This window comes from Coregonus lavaretus (assembly GCF_964263955.1).
Source record: "Coregonus lavaretus genome assembly, chromosome: 16".
Lineage (NCBI taxonomy): Eukaryota > Metazoa > Chordata > Actinopteri > Salmoniformes > Salmonidae > Coregonus > Coregonus lavaretus.
This window is the reverse complement of record NC_140003.1, coordinates 21,033,804-21,058,032: the sequence shown is the minus strand read 5'-3', so window position 1 is coordinate 21,058,032 and position 24,229 is coordinate 21,033,804. Positions and strand designations below refer to the sequence as shown.

Genomic DNA, 24,229 nt, shown 5'->3' with positions numbered 1-24,229 from the left:
AATGGCCACCAACTAAATGTGTATACTCAGGAGATTCAATGTTATATATTAAGATCCGTCTTGCTGCTGTATATTATGACCCGTCTCGCCAAGCAACCGGCTTTAAAAAGATGACTTCCTCTAAACCAAACAGATTCTTGATTCCCTTCACGCACACCTCACTCTCTTTTTTCTTTGTTTTGGTTAAACATTCACAAAACAGTTTCATCGTACACAAGTCAGCTGTACATGTTTAATATTATAACAGACTTTGTCAAATTTGGCTTTTTATGAAAGCTTTTTATTGTTCCTTGCCCTGATGTGTTTTACAACAGCACAAAAGTGCAGGTGCACATATAGACCACCTATCACATGTATAACATATCCAAACCAATATTCACGTTCATTTTAGGCAAAGGTAAAATTGATTCTGATAAGAGAAAATGAAGAATTCAAGGTCAGGGATGACTGTCATTATTCAGGCAATGTTACATGTGGTTGAAATTAACTTTTTCTTACAGTAATTGTGATTGCATAAATAAAACAGTGGTGGGCTTCTAGTCTTGTCTCAGACTTTACAAGTAGCTGGCTAGACGCCAAAGCTCAGAAATTAGTGGGCTTCCAATGTCCATTTTAGGTCTTCTCTTCCTTAAGTAGGCCCACAATGCCATCCTTCCTGGAGGTGTACTGACGCCATGGCATCTCTGCAGGTGAGCAGAGAACAGGTTGCCACTGGGCACGTACATCTCCTCCCCCTTCTGGCTGATAGAGGAATTATGATTATGACTAAAATTGTTAACCCCAATACTGATGATGACTGTGTGAAATGTGTTAGGGTTATCATTATAAACCCACTAACAGAGGGGGTGAGTTAGAAACTGCTGAGACAAACATTCCAGGATGAAGGGGACTGAGAAACTGGTTAAAGGCCTCCTAAAGGTGGGCGGAGCAAAGTGCCTTTGTGTGAAGTATAAAAGCTGTATATGTGTTTTTTGGCGGCAGAGCTCTCCATGATTAAACATACAGATCATTCTTGCCGGTTGTGGACCTTTGTTTAATTCATGATTAAACCAGAGCCTTACACCCTCTGGGAATTATTCAGAGCATTAAGTTTGATTAATTAGAGATAGAAATTCTCGTGACAAATGGTCCTTCGAGCGGAGCTCAAAATACGTCTTTATTGTTCTGAGGACACCGAAAACCGTGCACGGGCGGATGATAGTATCCGTATAGAATATACCTGGCCTTTGACGTTAAGGTTATAAACAGGCCGGTGATGAACTTATGAACAATAAAGACGTTGACGAGATCTGAAAAAGCATTTAAATCCCAACTGCAAGGATAAGGTCAATAATTTTTATTCATGGATTTTTGGTGAAATGATTTGAACTTGTATAGAATAGTAATTCTTGTGAAGGGCAGAGAATAGTTACCAAAATCTCATAAGGGTATAAAGGAAGGAAGGGGGGTCCGAAAATGACTCTAGGTAATAGGCCTATACCAAAATAAACTAGTTAATATTGAGATTGTACAAGATACAGTCTTTACAATATAAACAGGAAGGGAGATAATTATCATCGTGTGAGATAGATACATTAAACAAGTCAAGAGTCATAAACAACTGGGGATTTGCTCTAACTCTGTCTATTTCATAAAACTATAGCAGTTACGACCTCTGGGTTACGGATCGTGTTAGCAAAAAATCGTATAAGGTTGTATACGTGTGAGACCTAATGATCCATCGAAATACGTGATAATTGTTTCAAGGAAGGGACTAAAATAGGTCGCGTGAGAAAAAAAATGGTTGTCCCATCCGTTTCATGAAACTGGGGTCTTAAACTCTGGGTTACGGGTTGAATAATTTAAATGGTTGATTACAAAAGCAGATCATAACATTTGCTCAAAAGTTGCACCTAATAATAAGTCCCAAAGAAAATAATTATTGATTGAATTATTACTAAATGATAAGGGAGACGGGGGGATTTCTTCTTTTTCTACCATGGGAAATAAATATTCTAAAGAGGTCCGAGAATTAACGGGGGATGAAAGATATATGTTAGGAAGGGATCAAAGAAATATGTATTATGGATCCATTTGGGAGAAGAGGTATGGATTTATTGGGCATCTCGATGTAGAGAAATTAGAGGCTATGATTAGACAGATGCATGTAAACTGTGGAACGGATTTGAAGAAACAGCGAGGGGAGGGGCTAGAGACAGCGAGAGTATGGCTTTTGGAGGCTCGAAAGAGAGAGGAAGGACAGAAAAGGAGAAAGGAGAAAATGAAGTAAAAGTTGAGGTTTCAGTGCCTCCCCCAGAGCAAAGGGCAGAAAGGTTATATCGAGTTTTAGCAGAGCAGGCTTGGAAAGGAAGCCCAGATGATAACGTTGTCATGTGTAGGAGAAAATTAGGACTGGTCCCCACCCCTCCCCCACCATATGACGGCCAAGCCGGAATGTTGGAAGAGAGGGAAGTTTTAGAGAAATAACTTACAGAACTCAGGGCATGTGCTGACCAACTGGCAAGTGTCTTCACTGACATTTTCAACATGTCCCTGACTGAGTCTGTAATACCAACATGTTTCAAGCAGACCACCATAGTCCCCGTGCCCAAGGACTCTAAGATAACCTGCCTAAATGACTACCGACCCGTAGCACTGACGTCTGTAGCCATGAAGTGCTTTGAAAGGCTGGTCATGGCTCACATCAACAGCATTATCCCAGAAACCCTAGACCCACTCCAATTTGCATACCGCCCCAACAGATCTACAGATGATGCAATCTCTATTGCACTCCACACTGCCCTTTCCCACCTGGACAAGAGGAACACCTACGTGAGAATGCTATTCATTGACTACAGCTCAGCATTCAACACCATAGTGCCCTCTAAGCTCATCACTAAGCTAAGGATCCTGGGACTAAACACCTCCCTCTGCAACTGGATCCTGGACTTCCTGACGGGCCGCCCCCAGGTGGTAAGGGTAGGTAACAACACATCTGCCACACTGATCCTCAACACGGGGGCCCCTCAGGGCTGCGTGCACAGTCCCCTCCTGTACTCTCTGTTCACCCATGACTGCATGGCCAGGCACGACTCCAACACCATCATTAAGTTTGCCGACGACACAACAGTGGTAGGCCTGATCACCGACAACGATGAGACAGCCTATAGGGAGGAGGTCAGAGACCTGGCCGTGTGGTGCCAGGACAACAACCTCTCCCTCAACGTGACAAAGACAAAGGAGATGATTGTGGACTACAGGAAAAAAAAGAGGACTGAGCACGCCCCCATTCTCATCGACGGGGCTGTAGTGGAACAGGTTGAGAGCTTCAAGTTCCTTGGTGTCCACATCACCAACGAACTATCATGGTCCAAACACACCAAGACAGTCATGAAGAGGGCACGACAAAGCCTATTCCCCCTCAGGAGACTGAAAAGATTTGGCATGAGTCCTCAGATCCTCAAAAAATTCTACAGCTGCACCATCGAGAGCATCCTGACTGGTTGCATCACCGCCTGGTATGGCAACTGCTTGGCCTCCGACCGCAACGCACTACAGAGGGTAGTGCGTACGGCCCAGTACATCACTGGGGCCAAGCTTCCTGCCATTCAGGACATCTATACCAGGCGGTGTCAGAGGAAGGCCCTCAAAATTGGCAAAGACTCCAGCCACCCTAGTCATAGACTGTTCTCTCTGCTACAGCATGGCAAGCGGTACCGGAGCGCCAAGTCTAGGTCCAAAAGACTTCTCAACAGCTTCTACCCCCAAGCCATAAGACTCCTGAACAGCTAATCATGGCTACCTGGACTATTTGCACTGCCCCCCCACCCCATCCTTTTTACGCTGCTGCTACTCTGTTAATTATTTATGCATAGTCACTTTAACTCTACCCACATGTACATATTACCTCAACTACCTCAACTAGCTGGTGCCCCCGCACATTGACTCTGCAATGGTACCCCCCTGTATATATAGCCTCCCTACTGTTACTTTATTTTACTTCTGCTCTTTTTTTCTCAACACTTTTTTTGTTGTTGTTTTATTTTTACTTTTTTTGTTAAAAATAAATGCACTGTTGGTTAAGGGCACCTGTTGTATTCGGCGCATGTGACCAATAAAATTTGATTTGATTTGATTTTGAAAGGAAATAGGCAGGCTAAGGAAAGAACTGGATAGAGAGAAAGAGTCAAGAAGGGCTAGAGAATTTAAACACAGAGAGTTGAAGAGATTAGAGAGCTATAATAAATCAGGGAGGCAGAATAGGGGAGGAGATAAGAGGAAGTGCTTTAACTGTAACAAGGAGGGTCATTTTGCCAGAGAGTGTGAGGCCCCGTGTAAATACTGTAACAAAACAGGTCATAACCATCGCGACTGCAGAGATAAAGGAAAGGGCAGTGTCCGGGAAATGACAGTCTATTTTTTGGTTCCACTGGTAAAATGTTTGAAGAAGTGATTTGTGTTGATTAAGAATTAGCTAAAAACACCACGAAGCGATTATTTGAGAGGTACCTATACATTTCTAACGATATATACGTATGAACTTTCTCACCCAAACGTAGATGTACGTCATGGGTGAGAAAGTAGAGCATATGAGTTCAAGGTTGTGCCGTTGTTTGATCATGAGATAAGGTTTAATGGGTAATCGGACCATAACTAATGTTGTTATAGAAGTAATGTATAATATAGTAGATAGCCAATAGAGGGTTCCATTGAACTATTATGGTTTATTGGGCATTTCAATGGCATAAGGTGAAATCTGTATGTATGAGTGGAATTCAACGGCTGGTATGGGTGGTAACCGGATACTACTGAGTATTTGGTTTGGTGATGTTGAATGGAAGATTTGTAGCGTGGTTTGGGTTAAATAGAAAAAAATACTCACTTATTCAACACGAATAGGTGCAGGGAGAGATTGTTTTTGTGTTGCTGAATGAGGTGAGACCTAGTTGTCACACTCTGGCTCCGGGACTGTGTTGTTTGAGCCAGGGTGTATTCATTTGGTTGTGTTGGGTTAGGGTGTGTTCATTTGTTGTGTTTGGTTTTGGTTTTGTTTCCGTGTTTGGTCAGTGACTCCCAATCGGAGGTAACGAGTGTCAGCTGTCGGCTCGTTATCTCTGATTGGGAGCCATATTTATACTGTGTGTTTTCACCTTGTGGTTGTGGGTTTTTGTTCCGTTTCAGTCATAGTCACTGTTGGACTTCACTATCGTCTTTTGTTTTGTATTTACGTGCTTTATCAATTAAAGTCATCATGTTCACTCAACGCGCTGCGTATTGGTCTGCTCCCTTTATAGACGGTCGTGACAGAAAAACCCACCTTCAAAGGACCAAGCAGCGTATACGGGAACACCCGCAGGAGAGAACGCTGGTGGATGTCCTCCTCGGCTGGGGACATATTACGCAGGAGGAGGCCGTCCGGTACCGGAGGGCGATGAAGGGGGAGAACCTGGCAGGAGAGGAGCAACGGCGTCAGCAGGGCCATCGTCGGATGGACGAGAGGCAACCCCAAAAAGTTTTGGGGGGGGGCACATGGCTTGGGCGGCTGGGCAGCAGGAGGCTGCCACAGGGAGACGTGGAGAGAAGGCTATCGGATTACGGGAGCCATTGGCGAGTAGAGGAAGGGAAGTTGTTGCGGCACGGCGTGAGAGACTGATGTGTGTTACCAGTCCGGTCCGGCCCGTTCCTGATCCTCAGTTAAGGCCAGTGGTGTGTGTTCCCAGTACGGACCGGGCTGTTCCTACTCCACGCACCAAGCCCACGGTGTGCGTCGCCAGCCCAGCCCGGCCTGTTCCTGCTCCACGCACAGAACCTACGGTGTGCGTCGCCAGCCCAGCCCGGCCTGTTCCTGCTCCACGCACAGAACCTACGGTGTGCGTCGCCAGCCCTGCCCGGCCTGTTCCTGCTCCACGCACAGAACCTACGGTGTGCGTCGCCAGCCCAGCCCGGCCTGTTTCTGCTCCACGCACAGAACCTACGGTGTGCGTCGCCAGCCCAGCCCGGCCTGTTCCTGCTTCACGCACTAACCCTACGGTGTGCGTCGCCAGCCCGACCCGGCCTGTTCCTGCCACTCGCACCAAACCTACGGTGCGCGTCGCCAGCCCGGTCCGGCCTGTTCCTGCCACCCGCACCAAGTCTACGGTGCGCGTCGCCAGCCCGACCCGGCCTGTTCCTGCCACTCGCACCAAGCCTACGGTGCGCGTCGCCAGCCCGGTCCGGCCTGTTCCTGCCACCCGCACCAAGTCTACGGTGCGCGTCGCCAGCCCGACCCGGCCTGTTCCTGCCACTCGCACCAAGCCTACTGTGCGCGTCGCCAGCCCGGTCCGGCCTGTTCCTGCCACCCGCACCAAATCTACGGTGCGCGTCGCCAGCCCGACCCGGCCTGTTCCTGCCACTCGCACCAAACCTACGGTGCGCGTCGCCAGCCCGGTCCGGCCTGTTCCTTCTCCCCGCACTAGCCCTGAGATGCGTGTCCTCAGCCCGGGACCACCAGTTCCGGCACCACGCACCAGGCCTATAGTGCGCCTCAGACGGCCAGAGTCTGCCGTCTGCCCAACGGGGCCTGAACTGCCCGTCTGCCCAACGGCGATTGAACTGCCCGTCTGCCATGAGCCTTCAGAGCCGTCCGCGAGACCGGAGCCGCTAGAGCCTTCCGCCAGACAGGATCAGCCAGAGCCTTCCGCCAGACAGGATCAGCCAGAGCCTTCCGCCAGACAGGATCAGCCAGAGCCTTCCGCCAGACAGGATCAGCCAGAGCCTTCCGCCAGACAGGATCAGCCAGAGCCTTCCGCCAGCCATGATCCGCCAGAGCCAGCCAGCCAGGATCCGCCATTCAGTCCGGTGCTGCCCCTTAGTCCGGTGCTGCCTCTTAGTCCGGTGCTGCCCCTTAATCCGGTGGGGGTCAGTTGGAGGAGGCGACGAAAGCGGGTAGTGACTATGGTGGGGTGGAGACCACGACCGGAGCCAGAACCACCGCCGAGGAGGTATGCCCGCCCAGCCCTCCCTTGTTTAGCCCGTATTGAGGCGCAGTCGCAGTCCGCGCCTTTAGGGGGGGGTACTGTCACACTCTGGCTCCGGGACTGTGTTGTTTGAGCCAGGGTGTATTCATTTGGTTGTGTTGGGTTAGGGTGTGTTCATTTGTTGTGTTTGGTTTTGGTTTTGTTTCCGTGTTTGGTCAGTGACTCCCAATCGGAGGTAACGAGTGTCAGCTGTCGGCTCGTTATCTCTGATTGGGAGCCATATTTATACTGTGTGTTTTCACCTTGTGGTTGTGGGTTTTTGTTCCGTTTCAGTCATAGTCACTGTTGGACTTCACTATCGTCTTTTGTTTTGTATTTACGTGCTTTATCAATTAAAGTCATCATGTTCACTCAACGCGCTGCGTATTGGTCTGCTCCCTTTATAGACGGTCGTGACACTAGTGTGGTTTTCATTTGGTGACGTCACTTGCTCTATGAACTGGAAGTAGTTGCTTTGAAAGGATCGCGGATTTTGTGGAGTGACTGGCAATGTATGTAGAGGGTCCCTGGTTCGAACCCAGGTAGGGACAGTGGGTAAAGCTTTCGCATTGGGGCTAAGGATCTAGATTACTACGTGGATTGAGAAATGTGAAAGGTTGAATTAGATAGCTTAAGTAGAAGTATTCTAGAAAGGTGTATGAAAATATGTTACAAGTACTAATGACATGATTTCGTAAGAAGGAAGATGATTAGGGCAGGTCCTCGCGCCTCCCCCGTTGTGTAGGAAGGAGCGGGGGGGAGGGGTGAGAGACAGTACATAGTTCAAATTATAGGAATATAATTAAATGTATGCTTATCAACGATAGCAAGTATTTATTTTATTAATTAGGGTCTAATCAGAGAGAACAGTTAAAGAAATTGAATAGCGAACTGAAATTGCGATAGAGCTGTGAAAATTATTTAAGTTGAGGACAAAGGAAAATAATTTGTGGATCTAGTTCCCGGGTAAAAGAGTTATACTTGCTTGACTATATCGAGCAGAAGTTTGAATAGTTGAATGAAAAGCATTTCTTTGACAAAGTCTAATGGTTATTACTTTATTGTATAGGTTGGGTAACACCAGTGGTGTATGAAAATAATTGGTGATTTCTAAAACGATAATCTGTTTATGGTACGTTGAACAATGGGATATAGTTGTGACTATTAGGATGATGGATTGAATAAACATTGGTTATAAGTATGAAGTTATTAAACAATAGGTTTATATTTAAAAAAACATCAATGCAACAGTTTCACGCCCTGGCTCGGGGGACTCTTAAATGTTGAGCCAGGGTGTGGAGTTTCTGTTACATTTTCTATGCTTTTGTTCTAGATCGTTTATATCTATGTTGGCCAGGGTGGTTCCCAATCAGAGACAGCTGTAGCTCGTTGTCTCTGATTGGGGACCATACTTAGGCAGCCTGTTTGGCACTAGTATTTTGTGGGATCTTGTTCCGTAAGGTTTTGTGTATAACCTAGGATTTCAGGTATCGTTTCGTTTGTTGTTTTGGTTCGTGTGTGTACTAAATAAAGAATGTACGCTTATCACGCTGCGCCTTGGTACGCTTCATCTGTCGACGATCGTGACAGAAGATCCCACCAAGAGAGGACCAAGCAGCGTGCCCAGGAGGAGAAGTTGGCGATGTCCCAGGTGGGCGAATGGTGGTCTTGGGAGGGCATATTCGCGGGCAGAGGGCCATGGGCAAAAGTAAATGCCCAGGCAGGAGAGGAGAAACGGCGCCAACCGTGCCGACGACGGACACGCAAGAGGCAACCCCAAGACCTTTTTTTGGGGGGCACACAGCGTGGACGACGGGGCTGCTGGAGGCAGCTACAGGACGAATCGGCGGACTAGGAGAGGAGGCCACCAGGTTTGGGGGGCTGGAAGGGTGGTTGGCGGAGCCTAGAGGTAGAGCAGAGCCAACTCCCCGTACTCAGGCTAGGCAGCGTGAGACTGGGCAGGTTCCGTGTTATGCGGAGCCACGTACTGTGCGCGAGTGTTCCGGCACAGTCCTGTACGTCCTGTGCTAGCACCACGCACGTGTCGTGCTAAGGTGGGCATGCAGCCAGGACGGAGTGTGCCGGCTCAATGCTCGTGGCCTCCAGTACCCCTCCTCGGGCCCGGATATCCTGCGCCAGTGCCACGTGCTGTAGTGCCAGTACGAGTGCACAGCCCTGTACGTCCTGTGCTGATGCCTCACACATATTGTGTGGAAATAGGCATTCAGCCAGGACGGGTTGTGTCAGCTCTCCGCTCCAGACCTCCAGTCCGTCTCCACAGTCCAGCCCGGCCTGTTCCTGTCCCTCGCACCAAGCCTGTGGTGCGCGTCGCCAGCCCGGTCCGGCCTGTTCCTGCTCCCCGCACCAAGCCTGTGGTGCGCGTCGCCAGCCCGGTCCGGCCTGTTCCTGCTCCCCGCACCAAGCCTGTGGTGCGCGTCGTCAGCCCGGTCCGGCCTGTTCCTGCCCCTCGCACCAGGCCAGTGGTGTGCGTCGCCAGCCCGGTCCGGCCTGTTCCTGCTCCCCGCACCAAGCCAATGGTGCGCGTCGTCAGCCCGGTCCGGCCCATTCCTGCCCCTCGCACCAAGCCAGTGGTGCGCGTCGCCAGCCCGGTCCGGCCCGTTCCTGCTCCCCGCACCAAGCCAGTGGTGCGCATCGTCAGGGGTGAGAGACAGTACATAGTTCAAATTATAGGAATATAATTAAATGTATGCTTATCAACGATAGCAAGTATTTATTTTATTAATTAGGGCCTAATCAGAGAGAACAGTTAAAGAAATTGAATAGCGAACTGAAATTGCGATAGAGCTGTGAAAATTATTTAAGTTGAGGACAAAGGAAAATAATTTGTGGTTCTAGTTCCCGGGTAAAAGAGTTGTACTTGCTTGACTATATCGAGCAGAAGTTTGAATAGTTGAATGAAAAGCATTTCTTTGACAAAGTCTAATGGTTATTACTTTATTGTATAGGTTGGGTAACACCAGTGGTGTATGAAAATAATTGGTGATTTCTAAAACGATAATCTGTTTATGGTACGTTGAACAATGAGATATAGTTGTGACTATTAGGATGATGGATTGAATAAACATTGGTTATAAGTATGAAGTTATTAAACAATAGGTTTATATTTTAAAAAACATCAATGCAACAGTGTCACGCCCTGGCTCGGGGGACTCTTAAATGTTGAGCCAGGGTGTGGAGTTTCTGTTACATTTTCTATGCTTTTGTTCTAGATCGTTTATATCTATGTTGGTGTCACGATCGTTGGTTAGAGAGGACCAAGGCGCAGCGTGTTGAGCGAACATACTTTAATAGTAAAGTGCAAACACGAATACAAAACAATAAACGATACGTAACGTCCTCAGACAATGACTGACAAGGAACAAAAACCCACAAACACAAGGTGAACACAGACAGTTTAAATATGGCTCCCAATCAGAGATAACGAGCCGACAGCTGACACTCGTTACCTCCGATTGGGAGTCACTTGACCAAACAAGGAAAACACAACCAATGACAACCCAACCAAACAAAACACAACCAAACGAACACACCCTGGCTCAAAATACAAAGTCCCGGAGCCAGAGCGTGACAGTACCCCCCCCTAAAGGCGCGGACTGCGACCGCGCCTCAAAACCCCAAATAGGAGAGGGCTGGGTGGGTGTTGCTCCTCGGAGGCGGCTCCGGCTCCGGGCTTGACCACCACCCTACTTCAATCCCCCCGTAATGGCCCCGATCCGATCTGACCCAGCTGGCTGGATCAGGACTGACGACGCGCACCCCTGGCTTAGCGCGTGAGGCAGGAACGGACCGGACCTGGCTGACGATACGCACCCTAGGCTTGGTGCGTGGAGCCGGAACGGACCTCACCAGGCTGACGACTCGCATCCCTGGCTTGGTGCGAGTAGCAGGAATGGGCTGGACCAGGCTGACGACTCGCACCCTTGGCTTGGTGCGAGTAGCAGGAACAGGCTGGACCAGGCTGACGACTCGCACCCTAGGCTTGGTGCGAGTGGCAGGAACAGGCCGGGTCGGGCTGGCGACGCACACCGTAGGCTTTGTGCGTGGAGCAGGGACAGGCCGGGCTGGGCTGGCGACGCACCCCGTAGGCTTGGTGCATGGAGCAGGAACAGGCCGGGCTGGGCTGGCGACGCACACCGTAGGCTTTGTGCGTGGAGCAGGTACAGGCCGGGCTGGGCTGGCGACGCACACCGTAGGCTTTGTGCGTGGAGCAGGAACAGGCCGGGCTGGGCTGGCGACGCACACCGTAGGTTTGGTGCGGGGAGCAGGAACAGACCGGACCGTACTGGGGACACACACCACTGGCTCTACACCGGGATCTGGAACGGGCCGGACCGGACTGGCAACACACGCCAGTACCTCTCGCCGTGCCTCTACACCTTCCATCCCCTCTTCTACCAGTGGCCCCCGTAACCTGGCGGCCTCCTCTGCAACCCCGCTGGACCGCTCCATAGCGTCCTCCTGCTGCCCCGACGTCGTGAGCCCCCCCCAAAAAATCCTCTGGGGGTCTCTCCTCCCCGTGGACCAGGCCTCCAACATTCTCGCCCACCTCTCGATCCTCTGTCTCCAACCCTCGTCACTCAGCTCCTCAATGGGTTTGACCCAGTCGAAGCTGCCACGGAGATCTATTAGCGATGGCTCCTGGACACGCTGCTTGGTCTGGTCTTGGTGGGTTTTTCTGTCACGATCGTTGGTTAAAGAGGACCAAGGCGCAGCGTGTTGAGCGAACATACTTTAATAGTAAAGTGCAAACACGAATACAAAACAATAAACGATACGTAACGTCCTCAGACAATGACTGACAAGGAACAAAAACCCACAAACACAAGGTGAACACAGACAGTTTAAATATGGCTCCCAATCAGAGATAACGAGCCGACAGCTGACACTCGTTACCTCCGATTGGGAGTCACTTGACCAAACAAGGAAAACACAACCAATGACAACCCAACCAAACAAAACACAACCAAACGAACACACCCTGGCTCAAAATACAAAGTCCCGGAGCCAAAGCGTGACAGTTGGCCAGGGTGGTTCCCAATCAGAGACAGCTGTAGCTCGTTGTCTCTGATTGGGGACCATACTTAGGCAGCCTGTTTGGCACTAGTATTTTGTGGGATCTTGTTCCGTAAGGTTTTGTGTATAACCTAGGATTTCAGGTATCGTTTCGTTTGTTGTTTTGGTTCGTGTGTGTACTAAATAAAGAATGTACGCTTATCACGCTGCGCCTTGGTACGCTTCATCTGTCGACGATCGTGACAGAAGATCCCACCAAGAGAGGACCAAGCAGCGTGCCCAGGAGGAGAAGTTGGCGATGTCCCAGGTGGGCGAATGGTGGTCTTGGGAGGACATATTCGCGGGCAGAGGGCCATGGGCAAAAGTAAATGCCCAGGCAGGAGAGGAGAAACGGCGCCAACCGTGCCGACGACGGACACGCAAGAGGCAACCCCAAGACATTTTTTTGGGGGGGCACACAGCGTGGACGACGGGGCTGCTGGAGGCAGCTACAGGACGAATCGGCGGACTAGGAGAGGAGGCCACCAGGTTTGGGGGGCTGGAAGGGTGGTTGGCGGAGCCTAGAGGTAGAGCAGAGCCAACTCCCCGTACTCAGGCTAGGCAGCGTGAGACTGGGCAGGTTCCGTGTTATGCGGAGCCACGTACTGTGCGCGAGTGTTCCGGCACAGTCCTGTACGTCCTGTGCTAGCACCACGCACGTGTCGTGCTAAGGTGGGCATGCAGCCAGGACGGAGTGTGCCGGCTCAATGCTCGTGGCCTCCAGTACCCCTCCTCGGGCCCGGATATCCTGCGCCAGTGCCACGTGCTGTAGTGCCAGTATGAGTGCACAGCCCTGTACGTCCTGTGCTGATGCCTCACACATATTGTGTGGAAATAGGCATTCAGCCAGGACGGGTTGTGTCAGCTCTCCGCTCCAGACCTCCAGTCCGTCTCCACAGTCCAGCCCGGCCTGTTCCTGTCCCTCACACCAAGCCTGTGGTGCGCGTCGCCAGCCCGGTCCGGCCTGTTCCTGCTCCCCGCACCAAGCCTGTGGTGCGCGTCGCCAGCCCGGTCCGGCCTGTTCCTGCTCCCCGCACCAAGCCTGTGGTGCGCGTCGTCAGCCCGGTCCGGCCTGTTCCTGCCCCTCGCACCAGGCCAGTGGTGTGCGTCGCCAGCCCGGTCCGGCCTGTTCCTGCTCCCCGCACCAAGCCAATGGTGCGCGTCGTCAGCCCGGTCCGGCCCATTCCTGCCCCTCGCACCAAGCCAGTGGTGCGCGTCGCCAGCCCGGTCCGGCCCGTTCCTGCTCCCCGCACCAAGCCAGTGGTGCGCATCGTCAGGGGTGAGAGACAGTACATAGTTCAAATTATAGGAATATAATTAAATGTATGCTTATCAACGATAGCAAGTATTTATTTTATTAATTAGGGCCTAATCAGAGAGAACAGTTAAAGAAATTGAATAGCGAACTGAAATTGCGATAGAGCTGTGAAAATTATTTAAGTTGAGGACAAAGGAAAATAATTTGTGGTTCTAGTTCCCGGGTAAAAGAGTTGTACTTGCTTGACTATATCGAGCAGAAGTTTGAATAGTTGAATGAAAAGCATTTCTTTGACAAAGTCTAATGGTTATTACTTTATTGTATAGGTTGGGTAACACCAGTGGTGTATGAAAATAATTGGTGATTTCTAAAACGATAATCTGTTTATGGTACGTTGAACAATGAGATATAGTTGTGACTATTAGGATGATGGATTGAATAAACATTGGTTATAAGTATGAAGTTATTAAACAATAGGTTTATATTTTAAAAAACATCAATGCAACAGTGTCACGCCCTGGCTCGGGGGACTCTTAAATGTTGAGCCAGGGTGTGGAGTTTCTGTTACATTTTCTATGCTTTTGTTCTAGATCGTTTATATCTATGTTGGTGTCACGATCGTTGGTTAGAGAGGACCAAGGCGCAGCGTGTTGAGCGAACATACTTTAATAGTAAAGTGCAAACACGAATACAAAACAATAAACGATACGTAACGTCCTCAGACAATGACTGACAAGGAACAAAAACCCACAAACACAAGGTGAACACAGACAGTTTAAATATGGCTCCCAATCAGAGATAACGAGCCGACAGCTGACACTCGTTACCTCCGATTGGGAGTCACTTGACCAAACAAGGAAAACACAACCAATGACAACCCAACCAAACAAAACACAACCAAACGAACACACCCTGGCTCAAAATACAAAGTCCCGGAGCCAGAGCGTGACAGTACCCCCCCCTAAAGGCGCGGACTGCGACCGCGCCTCAAAACCCCAAATAGGAGAGGGCTGGGTGGGTGTTGCTCCTCGGAGGCGGCTCCGGCTCCGGGCTTGACCACCACCCTACTTCAATCCCCCCGTAATGGCCCCGATCCGATCTGACCCAGCTGGCTGGATCAGGACTGACGACGCGCACCCCTGGCTTAGCGCGTGAGGCAGGAACGGACCGGACCTGGCTGACGATACGCACCCTAGGCTTGGTGCGTGGAGCCGGAACGGACCTCACCAGGCTGACGACTCGCATCCCTGGCTTGGTGCGAGTAGCAGGAATGGGCTGGACCAGGCTGACGACTCGCACCCTTGGCTTGGTGCGAGTAGCAGGAACAGGCTGGACCAGGCTGACGACTCGCACCCTAGGCTTGGTGCGAGTGGCAGGAACAGGCCGGGTCGGGCTGGCGACGCACACCGTAGGCTTTGTGCGTGGAGCAGGGACAGGCCGGGCTGGGCTGGCGACGCACCCCGTAGGCTTGATGCATGGAGCAGGAACAGGCCGGGCTGGGCTGGCGACGCACACCGTAGGCTTTGTGCGTGGAGCAGGTACAGGCCGGGCTGGGCTGGCGACGCACACCGTAGGCTTTGTGCGTGGAGCAGGAACAGGCCGGGCTGGGCTGGCGACGCACACCGTAGGTTTGGTGCGGGGAGCAGGAACAGACCGGACCGTACTGGGGACACACACCACTGGCTCTACACCGGGATCTGGAACGGGCCGGACCGGACTGGCAACACACGCCAGTACCTCTCGCCGTGCCTCTACACCTTCCATCCCCTCTTCTACCAGTGGCCCCCGTAACCTGGCGGCCTCCTCTGCAACCCCGCTGGACCGCTCCATAGCGTCCTCCTGCTGCCCCGACGTCGTGAGCCCCCCCCCAAAAATCCTCTGGGGGTCTCTCCTCCCCGTGGACCAGGCCTCCAACATTCTCGCCCACCTCTCGCTCCTCTGTCTCCAACCCTCGTCACTCAGCTCCTCAATGGGTTTGACCCAGTCGAAGCTGCCACGGAGATCTATTAGCGATGGCTCCTGGACACGCTGCTTGGTCTGGTCTTGGTGGGTTTTTCTGTCACGATCGTTGGTTAAAGAGGACCAAGGCGCAGCGTGTTGAGCGAACATACTTTAATAGTAAAGTGCAAACACGAATACAAAACAATAAACGATACGTAACGTCCTCAGACAATGACTGACAAGGAACAAAAACCCACAAACACAAGGTGAACACAGACAGTTTAAATATGGCTCCCAATCAGAGATAACGAGCCGACAGCTGACACTCGTTACCTCCGATTGGGAGTCACTTGACCAAACAAGGAAAACACAACCAATGACAACCCAACCAAACAAAACACAACCAAACGAACACACCCTGGCTCAAAATACAAAGTCCCGGAGCCAGAGCGTGACAGTTGGCCAGGGTGGTTCCCAATCAGAGACAGCTGTAGCTCGTTGTCTCTGATTGGGGACCATACTTAGGCAGCCTGTTTGGCACTAGTATTTTGTGGGATCTTGTTCCGTAAGGTTTTGTGTATAACCTAGGATTTCAGGTATCGTTTCGTTTGTTGTTTTGGTTCGTGTGTGTACTAAATAAAGAATGTACGCTTATCACGCTGCGCCTTGGTACGCTTCATCTGTCGACGATCGTGACAGAAGATCCCACCAAGAGAGGACCAAGCAGCGTGCCCAGGAGGAGAAGTTGGCGATGTCCCAGGTGGGCGAATGGTGGTCTTGGGAGGACATATTCGCGGGCAGAGGGCCATGGGCAAAAGTAAATGCCCAGGCAGGAGAGGAGAAACGGCGCCAACCGTGCCGACGACGGACACGCAAGAGGCAACCCCAAGACATTTTTTTTGGGGGGCACACAGCGTGGACGACGGGGCTGCTGGAGGCAGCTACAGGACGAATCGGCGGACTAGGAGAGGAGGCCACCAGGTTTGGGGGGCTGGAAGGGTGGTTGGCGGAGCCTAGAGGTAGAGCAGAGCCAACTCCCCGTACTCAGGCTAGGCAGCGTGAGACTGGGCAGGTTCCGTGTTATGCGGAGCTACGTACTGTGCGCGAGTGTTCTGGCACAGTCCTGTACGTCCTGTGCTAGCACCACGCACGTGTCGTGCTAAGGTGGGCATGCAGCCAGGACGGAGTGTGCCGGCTCAATGCTCGTGGCCTCCAGTACCCCTCCTCGGGCCCGGATATCCTGCGCCAGTGCCACGTGCTGTAGTGCCAGTACGAGTGCACAGCCCTGTACGTCCTGTGCTGATGCCTCACACATATTGTGTGGAAATAGGCATTCAGCCAGGACGGGTTGTGTCAGCTCTCCGCTCCAGACCTCCAGTCCGTCTCCACAGTCCAGCCCGGCCTGTTCCTGTCCCTCACACCAAGCCTGTGGTGCGCGTCGCCAGCCCGGTCCGGCCTGTTCCTGCTCCCCGCACCAAGCCTGTGGTGCGCGTCGCCAGCCCGGTCCGGCCTGTTCCTGCTCCCCGCACCAAGCCTGTGGTGCGCGTCGTCAGCCCGGTCCGGCCTGTTCCTGCCCCTCGCACCAGGCCAGTGGTGTGCGTCGCCAGCCCGGTCCGGCCTGTTCCTGCTCCCCGCACCAAGCCAATGGTGCGCGTCGTCAGCCCGGTCCGGCCCATTCCTGCCCCTCGCACCAAGCCAGTGGTGCGCGTCGCCAGCCCGGTCCGGCCCGTTCCTGCTCCCCGCACCAAGCCAGTGGTGCGCATCGTCAGGGGTGAGAGACAGTACATAGTTCAAATTATAGGAATATAATTAAATGTATGCTTATCAACGATAGCAAGTATTTATTTTATTAATTAGGGCCTAATCAGAGAGAACAGTTAAAGAAATTGAATAGCGAACTGAAATTGCGATAGAGCTGTGAAAATTATTTAAGTTGAGGACAAAGGAAAATAATTTGTGGTTCTAGTTCCCGGGTAAAATAGTTGTACTTGCTTGACTATATCGAGCAGAAGTTTGAATAGTTGAATGAAAAGCATTTCTTTGACAAAGTCTAATGGTTATTACTTTATTGTATAGGTTGGGTAACACCAGTGGTGTATGAAAATAATTGGTGATTTCTAAAACGATAATCTGTTTATGGTACGTTGAACAATGAGATATAGTTGTGACTATTAGGATGATGGATTGAATAAACATTGGTTATAAGTATGAAGTTATTAAACAATAGGTTTATATTTTAAAAAACATCAATGCAACAGTGTCACGCCCTGGCTCGGGGGACTCTTAAATGTTGAGCCAGGGTGTGGAGTTTCTGTTACATTTTCTATGCTTTTGTTCTAGATCGTTTATATCTATGTTGGCCAGGGTGGTTCCCAATCAGAGACAGCTGTAGCTCGTTGTCTCTGATTGGGGACCATACTTAGGCAGCCTGTTTGGCACTAGTATTTTGTGGGATCTTGTTCCGTAAGGTTTTGTGTATAACCTAGGACTTCACGTATCGTTTCGTTTGTTGTTTTGGTTCGTGTGTGTACTAAATAAAGAATGTACGCTTATCACGCTGCGCCTTGGTCCGCTTCATCTGTCGACGATCGTGACAAACAGGTTGCGATGATTAAATTAATAGAAAGGGGTTATAGGGTTATATTAGAAGGTGTAGTGAACTTAATGAAACATGGTATTATATAGTGTCTTCCAGGATTGATGGAAGTCTCCTATAGCATTATGTTAAGGGGATGCCTGGGATAAAATATTATGTCTTACTTACACGGAGTATGTGATTGTATTGGCTAATGAATGAAATATGACATTTACAGGGGCGAAAGGAACAACAGAAGGGGAGACAGATTTTCCTATGGTGATTGTCAAATAATTGATAATGGATCATTTGAGACGAGATCACATGGAGCAGATTAAAGAGGACATGATCTGAAGGGTAATCAATTAAACATAATCATTGTATACTCAAGGAATTTTGAGTGGTTTTATGGATTAGTTATGAGGAATTAGATTGATACAAACGATTATTGATGAGTTAGGACTGGGGATATCGGTATCATGTTTTGTGTGTACTTACCATCTTTAGATTACTGATGGTAATTGAAGGTTAACAAAATGTATAACCAGGAGAAAGAGATTAGCTTATCTCATTGGAATGTTGCCCAGGGCTAGGGAGAGCATAGTGAAGTTAGGCAGTATTTAGGTTGTAAAAGTGAGCTACCAAATTAAGTGGGGCCTGGCTATTTTTGGTTGTTGTTTTTCAATTGGGTTTTTCAAATAAAAAATAACACACCTAGTATGACGTTTATAAAGGGTTGTTATGTTGAATTTAGGGGGTTTTCAACAGTTCATAGGTGATACGTCTTAAAGGAACACACACAGTGAATTTTATGGTGGTTTTTGGTTTTTGACTGAGTTTAGGGTATACATGATTTCTTATGAGAATAAATGTCATGAGGACTTAATGAACACTTGGGATAAGTAACATTTATGAAATATTTAGAGTGATGGTAATGTTTACTATTCTATGGGATGGAATAGTTTGTTGAATGATTTCAATGGCCTCTGAACTCTGTTTTGACTTTCTGGTGTTAATTAATCATCCACACTGGTAATTCTAAAGGCATGAGAAGAGGACTTTAAGATAGTTTATTTTACCAAGTTGAGGGTAATTTATAATACTGTGAAAAGTGTGAAGATTATAATTTGGTAATAAGATATATGATTTGAACCATAAAATAACAGAAGAGAGAGAGAGAGCTTTCCCTGAATGAGGGATACCTGTTGCTAGTCAATTGTACTAATCTTGGATTACTTTTACGGGATAGAAGTAAGTTGAGATATTATCAAATGTTGTCATTTAAATTTCATTTTTATTATGGTTTAATAAACAATGTTGGTATTTTGTTTTTGAAAGCATGAGTGACTTTGTGACTCATGTGTTCAGAAAAGGGGGTAGTAATGATGGTAAGATAATTTATTGGTACATTTGCAGATTGTAGCAAGAGAATGAGCAGTAGTAAATAATGTGTCATGGGTTAGATTAAATGTTTTAGAGGTGTGTAAGTGAAGTGGGAATCCATGGCTGTCCTACGGCTGTCCTACGTTATCAAGCAGAAGGGAGCCTTTTGCTTCTCTCCTCAAACAGAGAGGAAAAAACGTCCAGGGTTGAGCAGAGTTCAAGCTAAAACCATTGTCTCTCCTTTGCTATCTTCTTGATTGATTACAGCATGAAGGGGGGGGGGGGGGGGGGGGGGGGGTTAGGTTAGGTTTGAAAGATTTAAGTACGGACCTGTCATGTCCAACCATCAGTCTTCAGGTCAAGCCCGGGAGAGCCGGGGTAGAACAGAGTTTAAACTAAACATGAGTGTTTTTACAAGATAAGGGATTGATTGATTGGCTTACTATTGATTCTGAACTGAATGAAAGTCAGATTTAGCCGCCATAAAAGACAAAGGAAGTGGGAGGAGCAATAAAGAAGCAAGGGACAGTCTCAAAAATAAATAAGGGATGGCAATTGGATGATAAATTACCAATATTACCTAAGTGATTGTTTAGGTAGGTGGTAATATTGACACATGGGCAGAAACATGTGTCAAAAGGGGGGATGATAGTAGATGGTAGGATTAAATAATAAATATACGAAGGAGAGGACAAAACACTTTTAAAAAACATTTTTTTTAGATACAGTCTAGAAAGAGAATACTGATGTGAACGGTATGATTAGAGAGGGGTTAAGGAAAACACACAGGAGAGCAGGAAGAAATGGGGTACAAGGTCTACCGATAGTATTAATGACGATCAGGAGAACTCCAGATGAAGAAGGGTTATTGCCATTGGAGAAGGGATTTGGTAGACCATACAGAATGCCCGAGTTAGGAGGACCGGAGAAGGCAGAAATAGAAATTAAGAGCACCCTAGCAGAAAACGTGAGAAGGTAGTTTATTAACCACACCGGTATGTCAGAGGTTTTGTGCCCCACAGGCAAACTAAAGGAGAAGGTGACCCACTCTATCTATCCAGGTGACTGGTGAGCATCCAGTCCCTAAAGAAGAAAAACTGGAAGCAGGCCTGTTGGGAAGGGCCCTATCAGGTTATATTGGTCACTGCCTTTGCCATTAGAATAGCAGAAAGAGCAACCTGGGTCCACGTTACCCACTGCAAAAAGGTAAGAACACATACAAGCACCACTGAACACACGCAGAGTTAGAGAGAAGAACTGGATCAATAGGGTCTGGGGATCACCTCTGTTAACGAAGATCTCCTACCCCGACCTATCATCACTGTAGTGTGTTCTCAGGGTGTGAGTATGGGGTAGTACCAAGCAGAAAGACTGAGGACAGGAGAGGGTTGGCGGTTTTTGGGAATAGGGGTGACTTGAGCTGCATCATAGTCTCGGCAATGGTCTTGATATGTCAAGATCCACCACCAATTACGCTATGCCCTTACCATTGTTAAGAAGTAAAAGAGAAGAGAAGCGACCCGACATACTGACAGTCAAGGACGAGTGGCCTACAAAATGGGAGTCAGAGAAGGGCAGACTGTAGGATTCAAAATAAAGGTTAGGGACGTAGCCAATGGGTGGGGTACATGTCAATAAGCAATTTGGGATGATAAAATTCCATCCCACGGCGGATTGTTCCTAGACTCAAGTGTTTAAAAACACTTGGGGACGGGGATATGAGACCGGGCGGGACTGAACATCCAGATGGGGGGTAAAGAGAAACAAAGACATCACCAATTATCAATTGGAGATAGTAGTAATGTGATTGACTTAAGTTCAGAAGCACAGGAGAGAATTCTGAACCTTACAGCCCCTGTAACCGATGTGTGGTGGGCGTGTGCCAGTAAAGGCAGTATAAGGCAGAGAATTCCAAAAGGGTGGCTAGATACGTGCGCCCTGGTTCTACTGATTCAGCTAGTTAGAATTAGTCACCAGGAACCAAGGTTAAGGGTTAAACAGACATGGAGGAGTTTTAACAAGAAGGAGAATAGCCCTATTTAGATGGATACGATTGGGGTATCAAGGGGGGTACCGGATGGATACCGAGCTATGAAAGAATTAGGGGAAGGGTTTACTACCACATTCTTTTGGTGGGTGACAATAAACAAAATTGTGGATTGGATTAATTATATCTATTACGACCAACAACGATTTATTGGCCAGACTAGGGATGCAGTAAAAGGGATCTCTGAACAATTATCCGCCATCTCACTCATGACTTAGGAAAAGAGGTTGGCTCTAGATCAGGCAGAAAGGGGCGGTGTCTCTAGAATGATAAGCCATTGTTGCACATTTATCCCTAACAACACCACACCGGATGGGACGGTCACCAGAGCTCTTTCAGAATTAACTGCTCTAAGTGAAGAATGAGCTGAGAACTCAGGAGTTAGTACATCGAGGATAGGGTGGTTTGATGAAATGTTTGGTAAATGGATAACCATAGCAGCCACCATCTTAGGGGCGGTCAGCGTTTGTATGGGTATTCTTGTATTATGTGGTTGTTGTCTTGTTCCCTGTGTCCGAGGATTGGTGAGTAAGGCGTTGGTGAATGCAGTATCTCAACAAATGATGAGAGATGGACCGACTCCGGACTCTGACCAGGGGAGTGGGAAAAACGATGCTCCAGGCTTGGTGGATGACGAGGACTTTGACCCTGAAAGACCGCAATTGGATGAAATGTTTATTAGTTCTGACGTATGAAGATCAGATTGGTCATGCTTATAAATACATGTATCCTAAGGGTGTAAAAATGTATTCAAAGGGTGGACTGATAGAGGAATTATGATTATGACTAAAATTGTTAACCCCAAAACTGATGATGACTGTGTGAACTGTGTTAGGGTTATCATTATAAACCCACTAACAGAGGGGGTGAGTTAGAAACTGCTGAGACAAACATTCCAGGATGAAGGGGACTGAGAAACTGGTTAAAGGCCTCCTAAAGGTGGGTGGAGCAAAGTGCCTTTGTGTGAAGTATAAAAGCTGTATATGTGTTTTTTGACGGCAGAGCTCTCCATGATTAAACATACAGATCATTCTTGCCGGTTGTGGACCTTTGTTTAATTCATGATTAAACCAGAGCCTTACACCCTCTGGGAATTATTCAGAGCATTAAGTTTGATTAATTAGAGATAGAAATTCTCGTGACACTGGCCCATCAGCAAAAGTAGCATCTTGTTCCGGGAGAGGATCTTGTTGTAGAACTCCACCCCTCCCTTGGTATAGTCCTTGGAAAGGCCTGCAGTGTGGCGGTCTGATTTGTAGTCCAGCCATTGGCTGACGGCATCAGACGTTAGGAAGAAAGACACAGCGCCCAGGCCTAATGCCACTATGTTAACTACGCCCCTGAAGACTACAGGCCCAGCGTGCAGCCTGAAGATCTGCTTCAGGGTCACCCCCAAGACCATCACCCCTGCCAAGCAGAACGGCGCTACAGCCGCATTCAGCACGGGTCCACCCACCTCCAGATGAGCCACCTCCCGTGCCATGGCAAACTTCTGAGCCGCTCTACACCAGCGCGTCCTTGAGGTCAGTGCCGATGTCGCTGTTCCACTCCACCTCCTTGCCATTGATGAGGATGGTGTGGTTGGTAATGCCAGCCGGGTCGTCCGGTGTGCTGTTAAAGTTGTCAGGGATGCTGATCTGGGCACCAGAGGGAAGCCAGGGCACATCAGCCCCGACCGTGTGGAAGCCAAATGAGGCGAAGGCACTGTAGCCGCCCGGGGAGCCCACACCAGAATCTTTCAGGACCTGATGGAAGACGCTCTCCAGCTTGTCTGAGATGCTGGCTGGTTCTCCTTTGTTCCAGGCTTGGTACAGCTTCCTGTAAGTACTCTCTGGGAACACGTGGTAGAACATTTGGGCCGCGAACACCCGCCGCACCGATGAGCAGCGGCATCCGATACTTCTGTACCATCACAGCATACTTCAGAAATGGAGATGCCATGGCGACAGTTGATTTGGTCGTTAGCTACAGACCTCATAGGGATGGATCTGCCGAGAAACAGAAAATCAATATCAAACGCAAGAGGTTTGACCCGGCTGACTGGTGAATTAAAGTTGCAATAAAATACCAAAAAAGTGTAGACCAACTCGTCTTATGAATAATACATCCTCTCTATGATGTATGGCATTACACATCATGATGGTTTCATAAGGATGCTATGTATGAGGTCCTAGTCCCCATCCGGATCACCTTTGGACTTGGTATTATGAAATTGTCAATCAACTTGAGACAACAACACTGAGTGCATGGGGGGTAATATATACTGTACCAGTTATGTCAGAATAAAAAGTTGCACGCTAATATTGCAATTGAAAAAAGATGCACCATTTTGTATCCCTGTTGGTCAAACCCAAAATGCAATCCAGAGGTGTGTAATTAGTAGACTAGCACTCTATGAATGACGATAGCAGTGTATGACTGCCAGACAGTCAAGTGAGGAATTGCTAACTGCACAACACACTCTTTTATATGAACTCAAAATGATATACTGAACTAACAGATAATGTTACATTTTATAAAGCTTTTGCAAGATAACTCACATGTCATAGACATCTATGCAAGGTGAGCAGGACCAAAGTTATTAGGAAAGCAACAACGAAGTAAAGCAGTTTGCAGCACGTTTTACGTTAATACCTAGTCACTACTTTCCTAAGTGCAGTAGTGTGTTAAAGCTGTAAGAATATCAAACACTGCATAAGGGTAAATAGCCTATTTTTTAATAATTCACGTTTGCTACCGTAGTCTGCTGGAATATTTCGAGCTAATAAACTTCGCCACGAGGGGGCATACTTTGCCTCTACATCTGCATCAAGTGCAGTAAGTGAAAAGCAATGTCATCAGCCTCAAAGACCAGTAGCTGAAAGCAGTTATTACCCTGTAAAACCTGATCAGTGATTTCACCCTCAAGGAAGGAGGGCTGCATTTGTAAAGTATTCTAATAGGGCCTGTTATAAATTAGACATATTACTCAGTTTGGT

General features: G+C 48.6%; 1 pseudogene across 1 annotated transcript; it reads right to left on the bottom strand.

The window, feature by feature from the left end:
- Nucleotides 1-612: 612 nt before the first annotated feature.
- On the bottom strand, nt 613-23,192 carry LOC311143432 (transmembrane protein 177-like; annotated as a pseudogene). The gene is made up of 2 exons: nt 22,397-23,192; nt 613-741 (listed from the first exon to the last, which is right to left on the bottom strand). The product of its transcript is annotated as a transmembrane protein 177-like (transcript).
- Nucleotides 23,193-24,229: the final 1,037 nt, after the last annotated feature.